This window comes from Pleurodeles waltl, chromosome 1_2 (genome assembly GCF_031143425.1).
Source record: "Pleurodeles waltl isolate 20211129_DDA chromosome 1_2, aPleWal1.hap1.20221129, whole genome shotgun sequence".
NCBI lineage: Eukaryota > Metazoa > Chordata > Amphibia > Caudata > Salamandridae > Pleurodeles > Pleurodeles waltl.
The window spans coordinates 821,236,014-821,244,412 of NC_090437.1; the positions used below are offsets into that span (position 1 = coordinate 821,236,014).

Here is an 8,399-nt window from a genome sequence, read left to right on the forward strand (position 1 = left end):
TGGCCATGAGTGATTTTTTCAATGTGGACAGATACTACCGTAATGCTGGATTAACAGAAGTGCGTGATGACAGTACTATTGATAGTTAAAGGTTTTCCACATACTGCACATACTGCTATTATATTGAGGTAGATAACACATGCATACCCTTATGCATTTCTTTATTTGCTGCTGGAGTCTTGTGTTTTAAGACATGTGTTAAACATGAAGATCTCTTCCTAGCTCACTGATGAAAGATGGATTACAACCACCAAATTGTCATTACCAACCATTCCTTTCACATTAAAGATGAGGTAGATGATATTTTACTCATGGATGAAAGTCACTGCAATGTCCACAACTAGGAAAGATACAAAGAAAGTACATTTTTGGACAAAAACTAGCCTATGTATAATAATTTTGATGCTCATGGGGTTCAATGTAACTCACGGGCTCTTTCTGATGTCACGAATGATCCAGCAGTGGAATTAGGGCCATGTAAATATCTTCATATAGAAGAGTATCTAGAGGATACCGCTTTTGATACCCACCTTTCTACTGAGACAGTCTAGCGGTACCTGGATAACCATTAAAGTAAGTACTGTGGCCACTTTTGTAACTATAAAATTAGATCTCCCTATCTCAATAATTTAGTATAATTAAGTTAACCCTTACTATCAGCCTAAAGGTATAGATCTTTCTAACTGGAAGCAGCAACGTAAAGAGAAATGCAAACCAAAATGTGAATTAATTGGATTAGTGAAAGCTCATATAATCCTCCAGGAATCACCCACGCAGATTTTTGAAAAGGAAAGAGAAAAAAACAAGGATTTAATTTTGGTTCTTTCACAGCAGATACAAGTCAGTAAATCTGCTGAAGTTTGCAAATTAAATGACTAGAACAGTTCTATGTCCAAGCTTGAATTAAAAAGTGTGGTGTTGCAGTCAGTAGATCAGGGACACCAAAAATGGAATGCCAACCTGGCTGAATTTGAAGCCCTAAATCAAAATTCTTAGTATCGTTAATTTGTAAGCAGTGGTGACAAGATCTGCCTTGTTTGCTGGTTTTCCTGTGAAGTAAGGAAAGATGAACACATTGAAAATAAAAACACTAACCCCAGTCACTTAGACACATTTCATCAGCTAGAAGAAAGATATAGATTCATCACAAACAGAACAAGAGGAAATTGATTAACCCGGTGTCAAAATATATAGGATATATGAAGGATTGTTAGGTTTAGGGGGGACATCATCTTCAGCAATCATTTAGAATGCATTGGCATACCTCAGTTTCACAGTCCTGTTAGTTCGACACTTAAGACATTACAAGCTACGTTAACACCTTCAGTCATGACATCATCTCCCAAAGTTTCCCACAAAACCTACAGCAGAATTTTGAAACATCTAAATTAAAAAACTGAGCAGATAACTGTTTTGTGTTCTTCATGAAATGTTTTGTATTAAGTATTTTTTACTTGAATCAAATGGAGTTTTTTAGTGTGTCTTTCATTTTAGAATTCAGTTTACAATTGTTCCTACCATTCAGACTTACTTTGTCATTAATTTAATTTATGTTTGAAATGGCATATTGTTTCAATACTATGTAAATAGAAGATCTGAGCAAACTAATGTAGTGCAGGAAGCCATATTTATTAAACCAAGATAAATGTTCTACCATAAAACAGTTGCCTGTGATTTGACAGGAAAATAATGATATTGCTCCAAAATGTACACAGTAGACGTCATAGCATGAAAATGTGTTCATTCAAAGGAAAGGAATTAATGCTCATATATGGATGTGACAAGGCTTCCTCTGTTGTTAACGCCACTGCTAGACCTATCAGCCTTAGGGTGGCTTTCCCCTAAACATTTTACCTTCACTCCTCCTGTTTTTAGCTGAATTCATTTTTGTTGGCTCTAGGGCCCTGTGCACTTTATCACTGCTAAGCAGTGCTAAAGTGATTGTGCTCTCCTCTGTAAATATGGTATAATTGTTTTACATCTGTAATTCAACTTGGCAATATAACCCCCTTTGCCGATCCTTAAAGCCCCCTTTTATTGCATACAAGTCATGCTTAAGGTAAGCCCTGGGGGGATCACTGACAGAATATCAGAAACAGACATATTGTGTCGGCATAATAATGTGTCAAAAATATTGAGGAGGTAAGTGCAAATAGGTAAGTTTAGATTTACAATTCTTAGCTCCACAACTAGGTACCTTAAAGATATAATAAAATGTTGCTTACCAATAGAAAACTTACCTTCACAATATTTGTTTCCTTGATTTTCTTGAAACAATATTTTGTATACGATATTTCTGTTGCCGATATTCTGTCTAAATATCCCATAGGTAGACTATAGGGCAGGGTGTATTGTAATTTATATATTGGGCATGCACTTTTAAGTTTTACATGTCCTGGTTGTGAAAAACTCTTACAGTAGTTTTTCACTACTGTGAGGCCACTTCTCCCAGAGGATAAAATTGAGTTGCCTTATTACATTTAATAAGATTTAACATTTGATTGGGAACAGGTGAGCATTTCATGTCTTGTGCCTGAGAAATTGTAATGAAAAATCCTCTCTAAGGGTAAAATCTGATTTTAGGTTACCATGTTGAAAATACCACTTTTAAGAAATTTGAATATTCCTATTTAGAGCCTGCAGCCGAACTAGGTCATATGACTGGGTGTATTTGGAAGTTAGATGTCATTTATTCCTCCAAGACAACCACACAATAAAGGGTTTAAGTGGGCCTGGGTGGGCCATCAACAGGAAAGATGGGAATTGAGCAGAGGTTCTCTCTGCTGCATTATTAATGTAGCCAGCTTGGTGCCACGGCCATTTCCACCAAAGCTAAGAGGTTTTAAGTACATATATCCAAATCAATAGAAAGTATGTTCAGAAGACTTTCTAATTATTCAGACATTTTGAATTTTGTTGCATCAGATTGTTAAGACTTCAGTAAAGGCATGGGGATACTCTTCAGCAGTTATCTTTAGAACTTCATGAATCAGGAAAGCTTCATGTTTCCTTTTAATGACCACTCCAAAACACAAGGTGTACCTTGCAGCAATTACAGTAATTATCATTAATAAAAAGGTGCAGCATCCTTAAAAGTAAAAGGCTGTGAATCATAGGACACAAAATGGATTAATTTACATACTGCACGCTACATTAGAGGAAAAAAACAGTTAACATCTAACAAAAGTGTTAATAAATATGCACACAGCAGACTTTTCTTAACATCCTCCTCAGAGTGCTCTGGTCAGTGTAGGACTGGTCCTGAGCAGTGGCATTCTGTGGAGCTGGAGTTATATGTTCTTCCTTGTCCATAGATTTTCTCTTTTTCAGTAGGAAGCTATGGTGGCAATAGATTTGCTGAAGATACCCTTGGTCAATGATCAGGTGGCTCCAGTTCACCACAATCACAATTAAAGCTACCATCCATTGTATTCCTTGGCTACCTGCAATGTATCCTACATTTGGGCAATTTTTCTTAGTGGCATCTCAAGGTAAGCAGCTAGAAAATCCCTGCATGCTGGACATACAATGAACACCACTGCTGGGGAAGAGCCTCTGCCCCCTTCAGCCCACTTCCCTGCCCCATGACACCAACAAACTTCCACCAACCACCCCCACACCACAGCACCAACACACTTCCGCCAACCTTTGATTTGTATTTCATAACTCAAGTGGCAAAATCTGTAATAGTTTTTATGACATCATGGCCCGAGCCAGTAAGTTAGGGGTAACCTCAGTGATATGTCTACTTTCTGTACTCACAGGATCAGTCTAAACTGTGAAGTTGTTCTGCTACCTAAGGCATTTGGTTGTAACATTTCCGCATTTTCCATAATTCCAAGAAATAATATTATTTATACAACAGTACTGATAAGGTACTTTGTGGGCATGATGTGAAAATGAATGTCAGTATGTTATCCTTTGTTGTATTATGTTATGTTATGTAGAGTGCACTATCACCCGGAAGGGTATCCTGGTGCTGAACACTTGTCAGTCGAGGCGCACAGAGGGCATAGCAGGCCTACTCCAAAAACAAGCCTTAAGTTTCTTTCAAAATTCAAGAAATGAGGTGGAGGATATAATGTGAAGCGGCAGGTCATTCCACACTTTAGGAGCGATGTAAAAGAAGGTTTGAATGTGGTATCTAGTTTTCCATAAGCGTGGGATTTGTTCAAATAGGATGCTAGATGAGCAGAGGTGTCTGGAAGGTTTGTGAAAGCAGATGCGATTGTTGAGGCATGCTGGGCCAGTGTTATGTAGTGTCTTAAAAGTGTGGCGGAGGAGTTTGAGTCATGCTCATTTGTAAATGTGGAGCCAGTGGAGCTCCTTCAGGGGTGGTGTGATGTGAGTGTGGTGTGGGAGACTGAGAGTGCCTCTAGCCAATGGATGGTCTGTGATGAGATTTCTGTTGATCCTGGCTTTAAGCGTGTTTCTGTAGTCCAGCGTTCTTCTGCCCAGGGCGTGCAGGACAATTTTATGGGTGCTGATAGGGAGCCATTTGAAAATCATCTTCAGGATATGGAAGCATAAACGATGACGCCATTGACTGGGGAGGTCATGTCAAGTTTGCTGTCGATGATGCTCCCTAGGTGGATTCCTATTCTGATGTGCTCTTCCTTAAGATCATGATATCAGTCTTGTTGGTGTTCAGCTCTTGACAGTAGATCTTCATACCATGAGTGATTTCAGTCATGCAGGTATTGAACTTGCTCCTGGTATTGGGAGTCTTGTCTTTGAGGGAGAGAATGTGTTGTGTGTCATCAACCTAGGAGAGGACAGTGATACCATGAGCCCAGATGATGCTGACTAGAGGGATCATGTATGCCTTGAAGAGGACTGGGCTCAGCGAGGATCTTTGCAGAACTCCGCAGATGAGGTTGCGGGCATCCGAGTTGCACAGTTCCACTTAGGAAGGTGCAGATCTGTCAGAATGCATGTCTTTGGATTCCAATATTGTGTAGGCTTTGTAAGAGGATGGGGTGGAAGACTTTGTCAAATACTGCAGAGAGGCCCAGGAGGATGAGGGCCAAGTGTCTCCTCTGTCCAGAGTCATGTGGGTGCAGTGAGGGCAGTTTCTGTGGTGTGGATGGGTTGGGTCTCAAAACAGACTCAGTGGTGTTGAGGAGTTAGTGGTCTGTAATGTGTTTAGTGAATTGTCTGTTGATGATTTTCTTTACAACCTTGGCCAGGAATGGTAGCACAGAGATTGGTCTGTAGTTGGCAAGCGTTGAAGGGTCTACAGAGGGTTTACTCAGCAACAGCAGGACTGTATGAGGCAAAACTGAAAAGAGATACTTTATATATTTCTAAATAATAATCATGGATATCAGAAAATGAAAGCCAGCTTGGTGCCTCGGCACGGGAAGCTGGAAGCTTCAAGCACTTCAAGCGCGATTCTCTAGAAATGTCTCCTCCTTCAAACAAGGCACCACGTACTATTCATTATACCATAAAAGGCTCCAACCACCTTCGGCACAATTCATGGACTCTATCTTTTGTAAGTCGTATCCTTCAAGTGGTGCTACCCAGTCCTGAACCCTTAGGCATTGGCCTGAAGGTACTGTTTCAATCCACGTCTGGTCCTGTGTGCAGAACTGATGCATCTCCTCACAGCTATGCTTCTTTTCCACCATTGCACGATGCATCCCTAACTCAGGACTTCACAATGCAGCCTGCAGTCTACTGCTGTCTATTGCATCATATGTGCAAGCTTTCACATCACAAGGCCCTTGTTGATGGCATCCGCGACAATAAGTCAGGATTCCACATCACAGCTTCGCAACTTCCTCTAGAATGCCGGTGCATGACACATCTTCAACGCCGGACTTCACACTGCAAGCACCTCATCAACGACATCCTCAATGACAACACAGGACATAGGATCACAGCCTTGCTGCTCCTAGGAACCGCAGCTGCATGATGCGTGCTCGACATGTGATCTCACAACACTGTACAATAGAGGATTTAAGGTACTTTGATCAGCAGGCCTTACCTGGTCCCTGTATCTGGCCTGTGCTGCATTACAGTTGGCCTGAACCTGTTACTTTGTGCCTATTCGGCAGAACCAGATCACCACAATATGTGCTTTGTGCCTCTAAGCACTGTTTTTTACCTAGATTATTAAAATTGTATGTCTCCAGTTTTACTGATTTGGTTTTATTGTTTTGGTGTCAAATAATGTATTAAAATTCACTCAGTTTTTTCTAAATTTTGTGAGATTTGTCTTGTATTATGTTTTCACTAACCTTTTCTGTCATGAGAGCTGCTTATGTTTAATACAAATTATCCCGAGCTACTAATAGTGTCAGTATGGTAATAGTGATACATCAGACAAGATAACAAAAGTGGTCAACCCGTGCCAGATTACCAGTAGTGATGACTTTGTGCATCAGCAGTATTGTTGAAAATGCATTATCAGTTTAGAAAACATGGGTAACACAGAGCAACTATGAATTCAATGCCCATGGGGCCAAGGTACTAATTAGTAACATGTTTCCCCAACGCAGCATGATCTGTTAGTAAAATATAAGTGGTAAATACAGTCTGTAAATTCATATATTCCCCCAACATCAGCTTTTGAATTCTAAAAATACAACAATTTTTCATTTTTTATACATTTATTGAACCAAGCAAAAACTTCTACTTTAAAAGGCTGGCTACACACATGGTAGCTACTTACTGATAGCTGGAGAGTACCAGTAGCTCACAAGCTACTCGCTGAAGAAGCCTGATTCAGTGACTTTTGTGTTCCACCTAACAGGGATTGTGGCTGTTGCTTAAATATGGGTCACCACAGTGTTTAACCAACAACCTATTTCTCACACTGTTCTTAGGACTAAATGTCAAAATGTGTTCCAGTAAATTGGGGAAGCAGCTGCATTAAAAGCTTTTGTGGCTCCAATGTCATTTTTTATGTGAACTGTAATTGCACTGAGAAGCTCCTGCATCTGTCCAAACTCATGTGCCCCTGCAAAAGTCAGCATTATTACATTTATACAACCAGCACCCCGCAAGTCAATGGCTTTTGTATAGTTGTTAGGAGAAAGCAGGAGGTGGGATGCTCTGTACCATTTGGATACCAATCCTCAGGGAGATGACACTTGTGTGAATAGTGAGGTTTCATAATTCTTGTAGGACCAAATGCTCCAATTTTCACCACCAGATCTTCAGTATTAATGAAAAGTTTAGGTGGTTTCAGATCATGGTGCAGAACACTTGCTTAATGGATATACTTGAGCTTGCATTAAAACTGGTACATGAAAAGCCTGACATGTTCCTGTTTTAAGGAATGTTGCTCTAGCAATTTAGCCACATCTTTCTCTATATACTCCTGAATAGTATAAAAAGTTCAGCTGTGTAAGGAAGCTCCTGACATCAGTCAACTGTCTTCCGTTAAAACCAAGAATTTCACACATTTTTTCAACATTATCATGGTCAAGTCTTCTGATGATTTTGATCTCCCATAGAGCATGCTTAACACTCTCTCCAGGTCAATAAGAACTATTTTTTTGACTGCCACCTTTTGTCGAAGTCATTGTATACAGCTGAAAAAACTAGGCCATTTCCACCAAAGCTAGGAGGTTTTAAGTACATATATCAAGATCCCAAATCAATAGAAAGGATGTTCAGAAGACTTTCTAATTTTTCAGCCATATTGAATTTTGTCGTATCAGATTGTTAAGACTTCAGTAAAGGCACGGGGATACTCTTCAGCAGTTATCTTTAGCACTTCATGAATCAGGAAAGGTTCATGTTTCCCTTTAAAGAACACTCCAAAGCTCAAGATGCACCTTGCAGCAATTGCAGTAATTATCATTAATAAAAAGGTGCAGCATCCTTGAAAGTAAAAAGCTGTGAATCATAGGACAAGAAAGGGATTAATTTACATACTGCACTCTACATTAGATGACAAAACCAGTTAAAATCTAACAAAAGTGTGAATAAATTTGCACACAGCAGACTTTTCTTAACATCCTCCTCAGAGTGCTCTGGTCAGTGTAGTACTGGTCCTGAGCAGTGGCATTCTGAGAAGCTGCAGTTATTTGTTCTTCCTTGTCCCTAGGTTTTCTCTTTTTCAATAGGAAGCTATGGTGGCAATAAATTTGCTGAATATACCCTTGGTCAATGATCAGGTGGCTCCAGATCACAATTAAAGCTACCATCCATTGTATTCCTTGGCTACCTGCAATGTGTCCTACATTTGGCCAATTCTTCTTAGTGGCATCTCAAGCTAAGCCACTAGAAAAAACCTGTATGCTGGACATACAATGAAAACTACTGCTGGGGAGGAGACTCTGCCCCCTTTAGCCCACTTCCCTACACCATGACACCAACAAACTTCCACCAACCTCCCCCACACCACAGCACCAACACACTTCTGCCAACCTTTGGTTTGTATT

General features: G+C 40.0%; 2 pseudogenes; one reads left to right on the forward strand and one right to left on the reverse strand.

The window, feature by feature from the left end:
* The first annotated feature begins 236 nt into the window (after positions 1-236).
* LOC138255637 (mitogen-activated protein kinase 6 pseudogene) lies at positions 237-1,392 on the forward strand (annotated as a pseudogene).
* A 5,450-nt stretch (positions 1,393-6,842) lies between these two features.
* Positions 6,843-7,653, reverse strand: LOC138255653 (mitogen-activated protein kinase 6 pseudogene; annotated as a pseudogene).
* Between the last annotated feature and the right edge of the window lie 746 nt (positions 7,654-8,399).